The sequence below is a fragment of the Rhinolophus ferrumequinum genome, chromosome 14 (assembly GCF_004115265.2).
Source record: "Rhinolophus ferrumequinum isolate MPI-CBG mRhiFer1 chromosome 14, mRhiFer1_v1.p, whole genome shotgun sequence".
Taxonomy (NCBI): Eukaryota; Metazoa; Chordata; class Mammalia; order Chiroptera; family Rhinolophidae; genus Rhinolophus; species Rhinolophus ferrumequinum.
In genome coordinates this window covers 27,079,789-27,091,945 of record NC_046297.1, presented here as the reverse complement: position 1 = coordinate 27,091,945, position 12,157 = coordinate 27,079,789, and the positions used below count along the sequence as shown (strand labels likewise).

The 12,157-nt window shown below is 32.0% G+C and overlaps 1 pseudogene; it reads right to left on the bottom strand.

Annotated features, from left to right (window-relative positions):
• Positions 1-12,157, bottom strand: part of LOC117033704 (peroxidasin-like protein) — a 144,492-nt pseudogene that overhangs the window by 116,488 nt on the left and 15,847 nt on the right.

Genomic DNA, 12,157 nt, shown 5'->3' with positions numbered 1-12,157 from the left:
TTTTAGAGCAAGCTGCTCCTAGGAAAAGAAAAAGCCCTTTAACTTTAAAAATAATGACAAAGTGGTAAAACAGCATAGTTATTTTTTTGTGGGGGGGGGGAATTGCTAAAGTTCTTAAATACTTTACATGAGAAGGTATATTCAGTTTGATACAATGAACATCATGCACTTGGAATGCCTATTTTAGCAAAGTTATATCCTGCAGATAGTGATGGCTTCTAATTTTCTAGTTATGGATTTAGACTAAGCTATTTCTGGAAACTTGAATTCAAAGAACTCCAGAAAGACTCATGGGCTTGACCTTCACCTGGATTGAAAGATATAGAAGGTTTTTCAGCAGACCTGGTATGATTCAAAATGTTTGGAGGTTTAATTAAAGTGCAGATATGGACTATTATGAAGATTTCACTTGGATAGTTTAGTTAGAAAAGCTTTAAAAATCCAAAACATAGTGGATCACTAGGGGTTGTCAAATATACTTTGGAGAATTGTTTAGAGCACCTAAGGAGTGAGCCAAGCACACAAATAGGCCTTCAACATCACATCTCAGATTATTTTCTGAAGGGGAGTAAAGAAAGGTAAACCTATAGATGTTGCTGTTACACTCAGCACAAATAGTGTACAGCAAAGGATCACTTTGAGTATAGCAAAAAAAAAAAGAAAAAGAAAAAAAGAAACTAGGTGGGCAGAGATGCATATGTTCTAGGTGGTAGGAGGAATTCATGTAAATTTACTGAATGACTTAGTTGATCACAATGATAAGTAGAGAAACATTACCCTGGAGATAAAGAGCTCTTTATAGAAAGTACTAGTATCCTTTGGATTACAAAAGTAAGTTCACCTAGGTCCCCTCGATTTACTTGACACATATAAATGGCAAAAGCTGATAAGTTTGAATATATATTTACCATCTCTACTTTTGAATTACAGTTCCGATGAGAAACATCTGCATTCATTTGATAAAAGTAGTGAGTAAATTCATTTCTAAATGACGTGATGATATAGAGATGAAGAGCTGAGTGGGTAGTCAGTTTTGTTATAGACACTAGGCTTAGAACAGAATGCTTCTGAAGGCTGACATCTGCCCCCCAAATCAATAGTGAGCCCCTGCTTCACATGTTCCTGGATCAGCTGAAGTATGCACTAAAAAATCTCCCCAGCTCTTGCCGTCTCCATGGTAAATCGGTCACGAGGATAACAAAACTGAGCCCGCAGATAGATCACTAGGAGTGTGAGGTTTTCTGCAAATGACAAAAGACATTACTGTTTGCAAGGCAACACTGCAGCATCCATGAATCTCACATCTACTGCACATTTAAGACTACTACATTTTCCAAATGTTTGAGAAGAATGAAAACTCCACCACCAGAGTGTGTTCTTTTCTTAATTTGTTAATAAGTGAGGCCCAAATGTCAGTAGCAATGCTAAACTCAAGATATATTTTTAAATAAATTAATGATTGGAATAGTAGTTTCTATAAAAAGCAACATCTATGGTGGGGGTTGTAAACTCATGGGGTCCTTGCATGGGTCCTTGGGGACTCAGTAAACCCTCGGAAATAGTGTGCAACGCTCAGTTTGTGAGTCTTGGCACTTCCTGTCTTCTCTTTCCCTAAATGTAACTGCCTGGAAATTCTCCCTCACTTTTAAAATCCTGCTCAGGCATCGTTATCCCTATGAAGTCTCAGTGATAGCTCTGACAAGATACTGTCTTTTCTGTTCCTTCTGTTTCAACATACATCTATTACATACACAAGATGTACTTCAACTGCTGACATATTGTCTCCTCTACTAAAGAAAGACTATGTTAGGAATGAGTGATGCTTTACTCATCTTTGTATCCCAAGTACCAAGTCCACTGACCAGTACACAATATTGGTTTTTACACATTTGAAGAACTGATCTATAGTAAGCAAAAAAAGAATATTAAAGTCACTGAAAATGTGAAATTGTTTTATAGATTTTGGTCAACTAAGGCATGTCTAGTTTTCTATGTCTGCAATCATAATGACTTAAGATCATAAGTTAATAGTAATGATATTAATAATCCACTTTAGTTAAGACCTTTCTATGTACCACACACTGTTGAAACACTTTATTTGTATTAACTTAGTCAATTCTTCTAGTAAGTATGTCCTATTATGATCCCAAATGTACAGGCAAAATGTCTGAGATACAAAGATGTGTAGTCAGCTGCCCCTGATCACCCAGACAGTGATGAAGTGAGGAATCACAATAAGAATAGAAACAGGCTGTATGGCTGTAGAACAGCAATCCAGGACCACCACGCCATACTGTTTGTGGAAAAGCAGGATGCTGGGCAATACATTTCAAGATGTTCCTTTTTTTTTCCCCCTACCAACAACTATGAAGACTGAATAAATACTTTATTTAATATGAAGACAACAATCATGTTTTCTTTAATACTTTCAGGTATTGCGAAACATCCCAGGTGCCTGCTTCCATCAGGACAATTGGGGTATTTATAGAACCGGAAGGCTTCATAGTTTAAAGATGCTCTGATTCAAATTACAGTAAATCAAAATACCACATATCCTAAGCAAAATTTTCACCTGTGTGCTAACAGTTTATGACCAGGTATGTTCAACTTGAATATCATTCTCAATTCATAGATTGGCAGGAGCACTGAGTCTGATACCGGTGGATGCTAGTGTAACAGTGCCAATCATTGCCTGATACCTATTGTGGGATAATATAAAGTGAATATGTGACAGTAATTAATGCCATTTAGATTCTATGGGCAACAAGTTTCCTTCTCTTTGAGGCTGAACTGACAATGATGGCTAGTTCAGAGGGAGATATGTGCACACAGACTGAAGAAAACATGCTTTGGCAATCTTAGGCACTATTCCTATTGTGATTTATGTAGACTATAAAAACCAATTAGAACTGAAGTGAAAACAATTTTGTAATCACAATGAAATAAATTCTTACTCTGAAAACAAATGGCCTCGTGTGGAGTTAATTGTACCATCAAACCTTTTGTACAGCATCAAGAATGGATGATTCGACAAAGTCATCTCCAACTTGTCTACCTTGTATTACTTTGAAAATTAATTCTATGATTAAAAATATCAAACAGACCTTTAAGTTAGGAATGATGTGATATAAATGGCATTACAAAAACGTCTAAGACAATAAAAATGCTATACAGTGCTCTTCGATACTATCCATTGCAGAGAGGTAGATAATTATCTTGAAACAAAGCTTTTACCAACAATAACAACACTATTTAGGAAATTAAAGCATTCCAAAATCGGGTAAAGCTATGTGAAATTTTCTCCTTTTACAACACTCATTCAAATGGGATTTAAGAGTGTTAGCAATTTGTCATCTTGGGGAAGGTAGAAAGGCCTATCGCTTCAACCACCCTGCTTTAATGTTAAACATTAAAACAAATTAAATATTATCACATCCTTATGAAGATTTCTTAAAGCAAGAATTGAACTCTCAGTAAGATTTCAGTGAAAAATAATTCATGCTGTTTCTATAGCTCTTCAGTGTGTGAGAATTCTGTCAAGTTGAATATTATAGACAAATGAAGCTTTTCATTTAAGTAGAGTTGATAATCTTCAACATATTAAATATTCTTCAGATGATGGTTTAAGGAATTTAACCTTAAAGGAAAAAGCAACACTAAATAAAAATGATCATGAATAAATATTTAAAATTTGTATAAAATAATCAAGCATACCCATATTATTTGGTTCACTTTTAATTTATTAAAAGTACAGTAAGTTTATATGACAGACAATTAAAACAACATTTTAGCACTGTTAGTTATTGAAAGCAAGCTTAAGTATAGCTTCAAAAACTGAGTCTGATAATACCATTAAAAAGAAATAAAAGATGAAAAGCAAAAATAGGAAAACATTTTAAATATTATTACTTATACATTATATTAACACAGATATATTGATTAAATACTACTATATAGTATTAAAATATTATATATGCATAACTATATGAGTGTGTGTATATATATATATATATATATATATATATATATACACATATATTTATATTTGTATATATTTATGTTTATATATTTTACACTAGATGGGTCCAAATAGCATTCCACATCTAGCCATTATAAGAAAATTTATTTATATTATGATAACATATACATACTAGATCTATTCATTGTTCTAAAAGGACCACTAACATAAAATATATCCAAGAAAATAAGTACCAGTAGTGTGAAAATTGAAAAAATAAAACAGTAAAATCAATGACTCTGCTGAAAGACTTTATTAGTAAACTAGATTATGTGCAATGAGTTATGAGTTGGAGGCTACAATGTCAATTCAACTCAGGTTTTATCGTTTCTACAATATTGACGTTCCAAAAGTTTACCATGTTTCACCGAACATAAGACTAGGTCTTACATTAAATTTTGCTCCAAGAGTGGAATTGCTGGATCATAAGGTAGTTCCATTTTCAGATTTTTGAGATGCCTCCATACTGTTTTCCATAGTGGCTGCACCAATCTGCAATCCCACCAACAATAATGAGGGTTCCCTTTTCTCCACATCCTCACCAGCACTTGTTGTTTGTTGATTCATTGATAACAGCCATTTTGACTGCGGTGAGGTGGTATCTCATTGTGGTTTTTACTTGCATTTCTCTAACGATTAGTGAGGTTGAGCATTTTTTCATATGTCTATTTGCCATCTGTAAGTCCTTTTTAGAAAAATGTCTCTTCATGTCCTCTGCCCATTTTTTAATTGGGTTTTTTTTTATATTTTTTTTGGAGTTGAGTGAGTTTTTTTAATAAATTTGGGATATTAACCCCTTGTCAAATATATCATTGACAAATATCTTCTCCCATTCAGTAGGATCCCTTTTTGTTTTATTTATGGTTTCCTTTGCTGTGAAAAACTTTTTAGTTTGATGTAATCCCACATGTTTATTTTTTCTCTTACTTCCCTTTCCTGAGGGAATATATCAGTAAAAATTTTATTCTGGGTAATGTTGTAAACTTTTGTACTATATTTTCTTCTAGAAATTTTATGGTTTCAGATCTTACATTTAAGTCTTTAATCCATTTTGAATTTATTCTTGTATATGGTGTAAGAAGGTGGTCCAGCTTCATTATTTTGCATGTGTCTGTCCAGGTTTCCCAGCACTATTTATTGAATAGACTGTCTTTACCCCACTCTAAGTTCTTGCTTCCATGGTCATAGATTAAATGACCATATAGGCATGCATTTATTTCTGGGCTCTCTATTCTGTTCCATTCATCTATGTGTCTGTTTTTATGTCAGTATCATGCTGTTCTGATCACTGTAGCCTTGTAGTATAATTTGATGTCAGGTATCATCATACCTCCCACTTTATTCTTATTTCTCAAGATTGACAAGGCTATCCGGGATCTTTTATGATTCCATGTAAATTTTAGGATTATATGATCTATTTCTGTGAAAAATGTCGTTGGTAGTTTGATAGGAATTGCGTTGAATATAGTGCCTTAGGCAGTATGGACATTTTAACGATATTAATTCTTCCTATCCATGAGCATGGTATGTGTTTCCATCTATTTATATCTTCTTTCATTTCTTTCTTCAGTGTCTTATAATTTTCTGAGTACAGATCTTTTACTTTTTTGATTAAATTTATTCCCGGGTGTTTTATAGTCTTTGAAGCAATCGTAAATGAGATTGTTTTCCAGCAATTCCACTCCTAGATATATATCCGGAGAAATCCAAAACTCTAATTCAAAAAAAATTATGCACCCATATGTTTATTGCAGCACTATACACAATAGCCAAGATATGGAAACAACTGAAATGCCCATCGGTAGACAACTGGATTAAGAAACTGGTACATTTAAACAATGGAGTATTCCGCAGCCATAAAGAAGAATGAAATCTTACCATTTGCAAAAATATGGACGGACCTAGAGAACATTATGTTAAGTGAAATAAGAGAAAGACAGATACCATATGAATTCACTTATATGTGGAATCTAAAGTAAAGAATAAATGAATGAACTAATCAGAAGCAGTTTCAGAGACATAGAGGAAAAATTGAGGGTTGCTAAATGGGAGTGGGGGTGGATATAAGGGGGAAGGTGAAGGGATTAGAAAGCACAGTCAGTAACCACAAGATTGCCACAGCGTTACGAAAGTCAATTTGGGGAATGTAATCAACAATGTTGTAAAGATTTTGTAGGGTAGCCGATGGGCACTTGTCTTATTAGGGAGACCACCTCAGGGATGATGTAGATGCCTGATCACTGCACTGTACACCTGAAGCTGAAGCTGAACAATAATGAATGTCAGCTACAATTTTATATACATATATAGTTACAAGAAGAGGAATACAGCATTAGGAAATGTAATGGCTGTGTGCGATGTCAGAGGGGTAGTGGATGGGGGGAGGGGGGGTTGTCACTGTGTGAGGGATATAAATGATAAATGTCTAACTATTACATTGTTTTATGCATCTGAAACTAGTAATAAAAAAAGTTTAAAAAATTAATAAAAAATAAATAAATAAAGAGAGCCTTACTGGGCAAATTTATAATATCAAAAAATAAAATAAAACGTGATTGCATTCAAAGGTACACATTTGAATATGCTTTCATTAAAAAGGTATACATTAAAGGCAATGCAAACAAAAATATCAATGTTTCCATATATGTTCATAAAACAATGTTTTTGTTTCTGTTGTTTTATTTCTATTCCAAATGTTCTATCAAGTGAAAAGTGAAGTACAAACTATAGTTAATAACTATAGATTTTATATCAAAATTAAATAAGGCTAAAATTTTTTAAATTTAATATTTGGGAGTTATTATTCAATCTTATTTAAATTCTTATAAAAGTAAAATGATCTGCGTTCTAGTAAACAAAAAAAAATTGCTCCAAAAGACATGTTAGGGCTTCTGTTCAGGGGATGTCCTCCTGAAAAATCATGCTAGGGCTTATTTTCCAGTTAGGTCTTATTTTCAGGGTAACACGGTAGTGTTACCTTCTCTAGTCCAAAATACACACACACGTACACACACACACACACACACACAAAACAAATAAAACAAAAAATATTGTATTGACCATATATTAGCTAAAGATAATTGAAAGAAAAAAGACAACTTGATCAATTTGATTATAGGAAATTAACAACTTTCATTCAAGGAAGGACATAAGTAAAAAAGGTAAAATGTCATAGAAAAATTACATAATGAGCAATGACATTTGTAGTTTCTAAATCTAAGAAAAAACACATGTAGGCAAGGTATAAATGAGGAACCCCCCCATTTAATAAATATATGAAATGTTCTAAATCACTTAAACCTCAGAAATAAAATTTAAATTATCAATGAATTAATTACCAGTGTATACCTCCTTAATTCATCAAGCTCATTCATATACACACATATATATATATATATATATATATATATATATATATATATATATATTAGTCCGAAGATATATATATTTATTAGTCTAATGATATATATATATGTATATATGAGAATTTATATACATATGTATATATGTATATATATGTGTGTGTATATATATTTATCTATGTGTGTGTGTATATATGTATATGTGTATATATACATATATACACAAACACACATATATATACATATGTATATAAATTCTCATAGAAATCCATAGGGTTATAAATGAGAATGTTCATTGCAACTTTTTGTGAAAGGAATTAGAGAAAATTGTGCAGAAATGGAAGTGTGGGCAAGAATAATGTGGTGGAAGCACAATATGGAATTATCCATGCAGCAGTTAGAATTGAACGGATGCCCACATGGATGGAAGCTAAGAAGAGTGATTAATGTAAAAATTAGAAAGCTGAAAGATACTACCATAAAATTATTTAATTAAAATATATACTACCAGTAGTTAAATGTATTATAGTTGTTACATATATTATGAACATGATGGGAGTTGGGTATGACACAAGTATAATTACAATGATTATGAGAAAACTGAATATTCTCAATATAGTTACATGAATCTGCTTGTGATATGTTAATGAAAAAAATCAGTAAACATGAGTCCACTTAATTTGTTACTTTTACTTGGAAATAAGGAAACAGATCAATCAAATTAATCTAGGCTGACATGTTTTCCTTTAACTCCTTCACTCATGAACCTCAAGTGTAGAAAATGTCATGAATCATGTGCTCTTATTAATGACAATTATTGTCGTTGGACCACTGCACCTGTGTGCAATATATGTTATCAAAGGTGGTACTTGGATTTGGAAGTAAGAAAAGTGTGCTAGGACTAGGTTATCCCTGTGCACACAGTAGTGCTGAGATGCCAAAACTCAAAAAGCTGTTCATTGTGGCAGACAGAACTTGGGAAGTGATAGTTAAATGTCAGAAAGCATCATTTAACATGTTAATCTGAATTTTATTTATTTGATAATTTTGCATTTATTCTATTTATAAAATAGTTTTGCTGCTATAGTTGTATAAAATGTATAAGCATAACGTAGCTAACAATTCTTGATCTTTTGACTCATTCATAAAATAAAAATAATAAGACATAATCAGCATATAGTTCAGGCTTTATGTGGTTATCAAGTGTGATTATCAAATAAAAAAGGCTTGCAGAAAACTACATGTCAATGCAAAAATGAGTGAATATAATGATTATTATGTTTTAAACCAATAGGTAATCTACATCCTCACATAATTTTCAATAGCTATTGTCTTCTGTCATTTCCTTCAACTTGACTTGCTATTTCTCTGTATTCATAAGAAACCAATAAGTGTGAGGATATAAAAAAGAGGAGAAAGTAACAAGAAAGGAGGCATAATATGTAAATATACTTTGAGATAATTAAATTTTAAAGTACACAAATTAAAAACATATAAAAGTTGTTCACAGAATTTTAAAAGTACATTAAATATGCAATATGTTCACACAGAAAATATTCTTGACACTATTAATCTTTTTATTCATTTTGTTTCAGTATTGTTTTGTTTCATTTGATACAAATTGAGAAAGGATTTCTATAATTTCTTTACAATAGCACTGTATTATACAAAACAATTTCAGTTTTGGGGGGCACATTAGAATCAAACCATACTGTTAATACATAATTTGTATCAAAAACTACCTCAATTAATGGCACAAGGAATGGAATTATCAGAAAATTCTGAGAATATTCTCCATCTTTTTATGCAAAATTTTACAGAGGTGGAGAGAGAATTAGATTATTTTTCTTTAATTCTTGGGGTTAACAAAGAAGAAGAAAGGCCTCAGTAGGTTTAAGAAATAAACACGTCTTAAGTTGCCTGATGAACTTCTACTTTAAATCCTGCCCATGCACCGTATTCTGCCATGTATAATGAGCACTTTTTTGGCCAAATTTGTGAGAAAAATAAGGATGCACATTATACATGGGTAGTACTAATTCCATATCTATATAAATGTTTTTAATTCTTTTATTTATACTTGTGAGTTAAACGTGTAACTCTAGAAATCAATAATGATATCCACATGCAAAATAATACCCTGGAATATGATAATCAGTTCTGTTGTACTTAATGATAAACTTGCAAAAATGAAGAGTTCTTGGCCTTCTATGATGCATAAATATCATAAATTTGTTACTGGTACATAAAATTTCTTCTACCTTGTATCTGTTCTTGTATTTTGAAACTATTTGTTACATAAAATTTCTTGTACCATAATATGTTTTTAAAAATTCTAAAATTCCTTATAATACAAGAAACAAGTACCTAAATGTAAACAAATAAAATTTTGAATTAAAGAATTAAAACAAAAAATTTTTTTCCCTGAAAGTTTAGGCCAAAAACTTGGGTGCACATTATATATGGAGCATATTATACACAGCAAAATACGGTATCTATGATAGTCTATCCCCTTGAGGATAAAGTCAAAAGACAAATTAAAGTTCTTTCAAGAATGGAAGCTTAGGCCAAATGGCCCACCACCTGTGCTGTGTCCACCATATTAAAGGGTCCGCTTTGTATGACTGGGGACGAAACTTAGAGGAGGGACATAATAATGAGTTGTCCTGCTATCATTCTCACCACAAAATTCCTAGATCTCCATTGAAGCTGAGTTTATTTTCCAATTGCCAGCAGGGTTTTTGAGTATTCTTTCTCTTTCCCCTCCCAGCCCCTAGAGAAAAGTAGCAGGATAATGTAACTGTCATAACTAAATAGACCTGATCACATTAAATCTTCCCCTAAAAAGAATGACACTGACCACCTCTGACACTTATGACTGTTGTCCTAGGAAACCAGATACTTTCACAGTATACAAATTGATGTAAATAACTGTCTTTGTTATATAATGTCCTTTGAAAAGAAACAATTGTGCCTTACTCATTATTTTGCATCATTAAAATTGTAAATAGATTCATTGTCTTGCAGGTGCCATGTTTTTTTTCACAGACTGAAAAATAGAAAGACGTCAGGTATTTTATTTTTAGGTTTTGATATTTGAAATATGCTTTTTATTGTGATTATTTTTTAATTAAAGTTTATTGGGGTGACAATAGTTAGTAAAGTTACATAGGTATCAGATGTACAATTCTGTAATACATCATCTATATATCACATTGTGTGTTCACCACCCAGTCAGTTCTCCTTTCATCACTATATATTTATTTGATCCTGTTTACCCTCATCTACCACCCAGCTCCCCCTTTACCCTCTGGTAACCACTAAACTATTGTCCATGTCTATGAGTTTTTGTTTCTTTATTTATTTCTTTTGTTCCTTTGTTGTTTTCAGTTTTATGTCCCACTTGTCAGTGAAATCATACTATTCTCCATCTAAACATAAGGCCTGAAACAATAAACTGCATAAAAGAAAACATAGGTACTAAATTTATGGACCTTGGGTTCAAAGAGGATTTTATGAATTTGATCTCAAAGTCAAGGGAAGTAAAAGCTAAAATAAATGAGTGGAACTATATCAAACTAAAAAGTTTCTGCAGAGCAAAGAAAACCATCGACAAAATAAAGAAGCAACCAACCGAATGGGAGAAGATTTTTGCAAATGCCTCCGAAAAAAAGGCTAATACCAAAAATATATAAGGAACTCATACAGCTCAAAAAACAACAATCCAATTAAAAAATTGGCAGAGGACCTGAATAGACATTTCTCCAAAGAAGACATACAAATGGCCAATAAACATATGAAAAAATGCTCAACATCACTAATCATCAGAGAAATGCAAATAAAAACCACAATGAGATATCACCTCACACCAGTTAGAATGACTATCAACAACAAGACAAATAACAAGTATGGGGGAGGCTGTGGAGAAAAAGGAACCCTCCTACACTGTTGGTGGGAATGCAGATTGGTGCAGCCTCTGTGGAAGGCAGTGTGGAGGTTCCTCAAAAATTTGAGAATAGAATTATCATATGACTCAGCAATCCCTCTCCTGGGTATATACCAAAAAAATCTGAAAACATTTATCTGTAAAGTTGTACGTTTTTTGATGTTCATTGCAGCTTTATTTATGGTGGCCAACACATGGAAACAACCAAAGTGTCTTTGGGTAGATGATTGGATAAAAAAGATGTGGTATATATACACAAATATATACACACTACTCTGCCATAAGAAAAGATGAAATAGTGCCATTTTCAACAACATAGATGGATCCTGAGATTATTATGCTAAGCAAAATAAGTCAGATAGAAAAAGTCGAGAACCATATGATTTATTTTCTTTATGATTTCTAAACTATCCAAAAACATTTACACTAAAAATCTGGAAAAGCTACTTACTTATCTTGAAATATGGTGCTAACATTTTTGAAACACATGGTTTATCTCATGAAGACACATGTTTATTATAGATTTTACGGATAACTGCAAGGGTAATGTGTTCAACATAGTTAAAAGTATAAATGTATGTGTATGTATGTGCTGCCTTTAATAGAAATATTTCACCATTTATTTTGTATTAAAGTTTAGTGATGTATACAAGATTGTCATGTATCTATTAATTATTATGTAAACTAATTTCTACCATATTCAGAGAAAATGAACAAATATTGTAAAATAGCAATTTAAAATGATTCAATTATCAATTTCATTGATATATTTGAATAAATATAATTCATTAAATATTTTTGATACTTCATAGTTCACTCATGCCAAAGGTC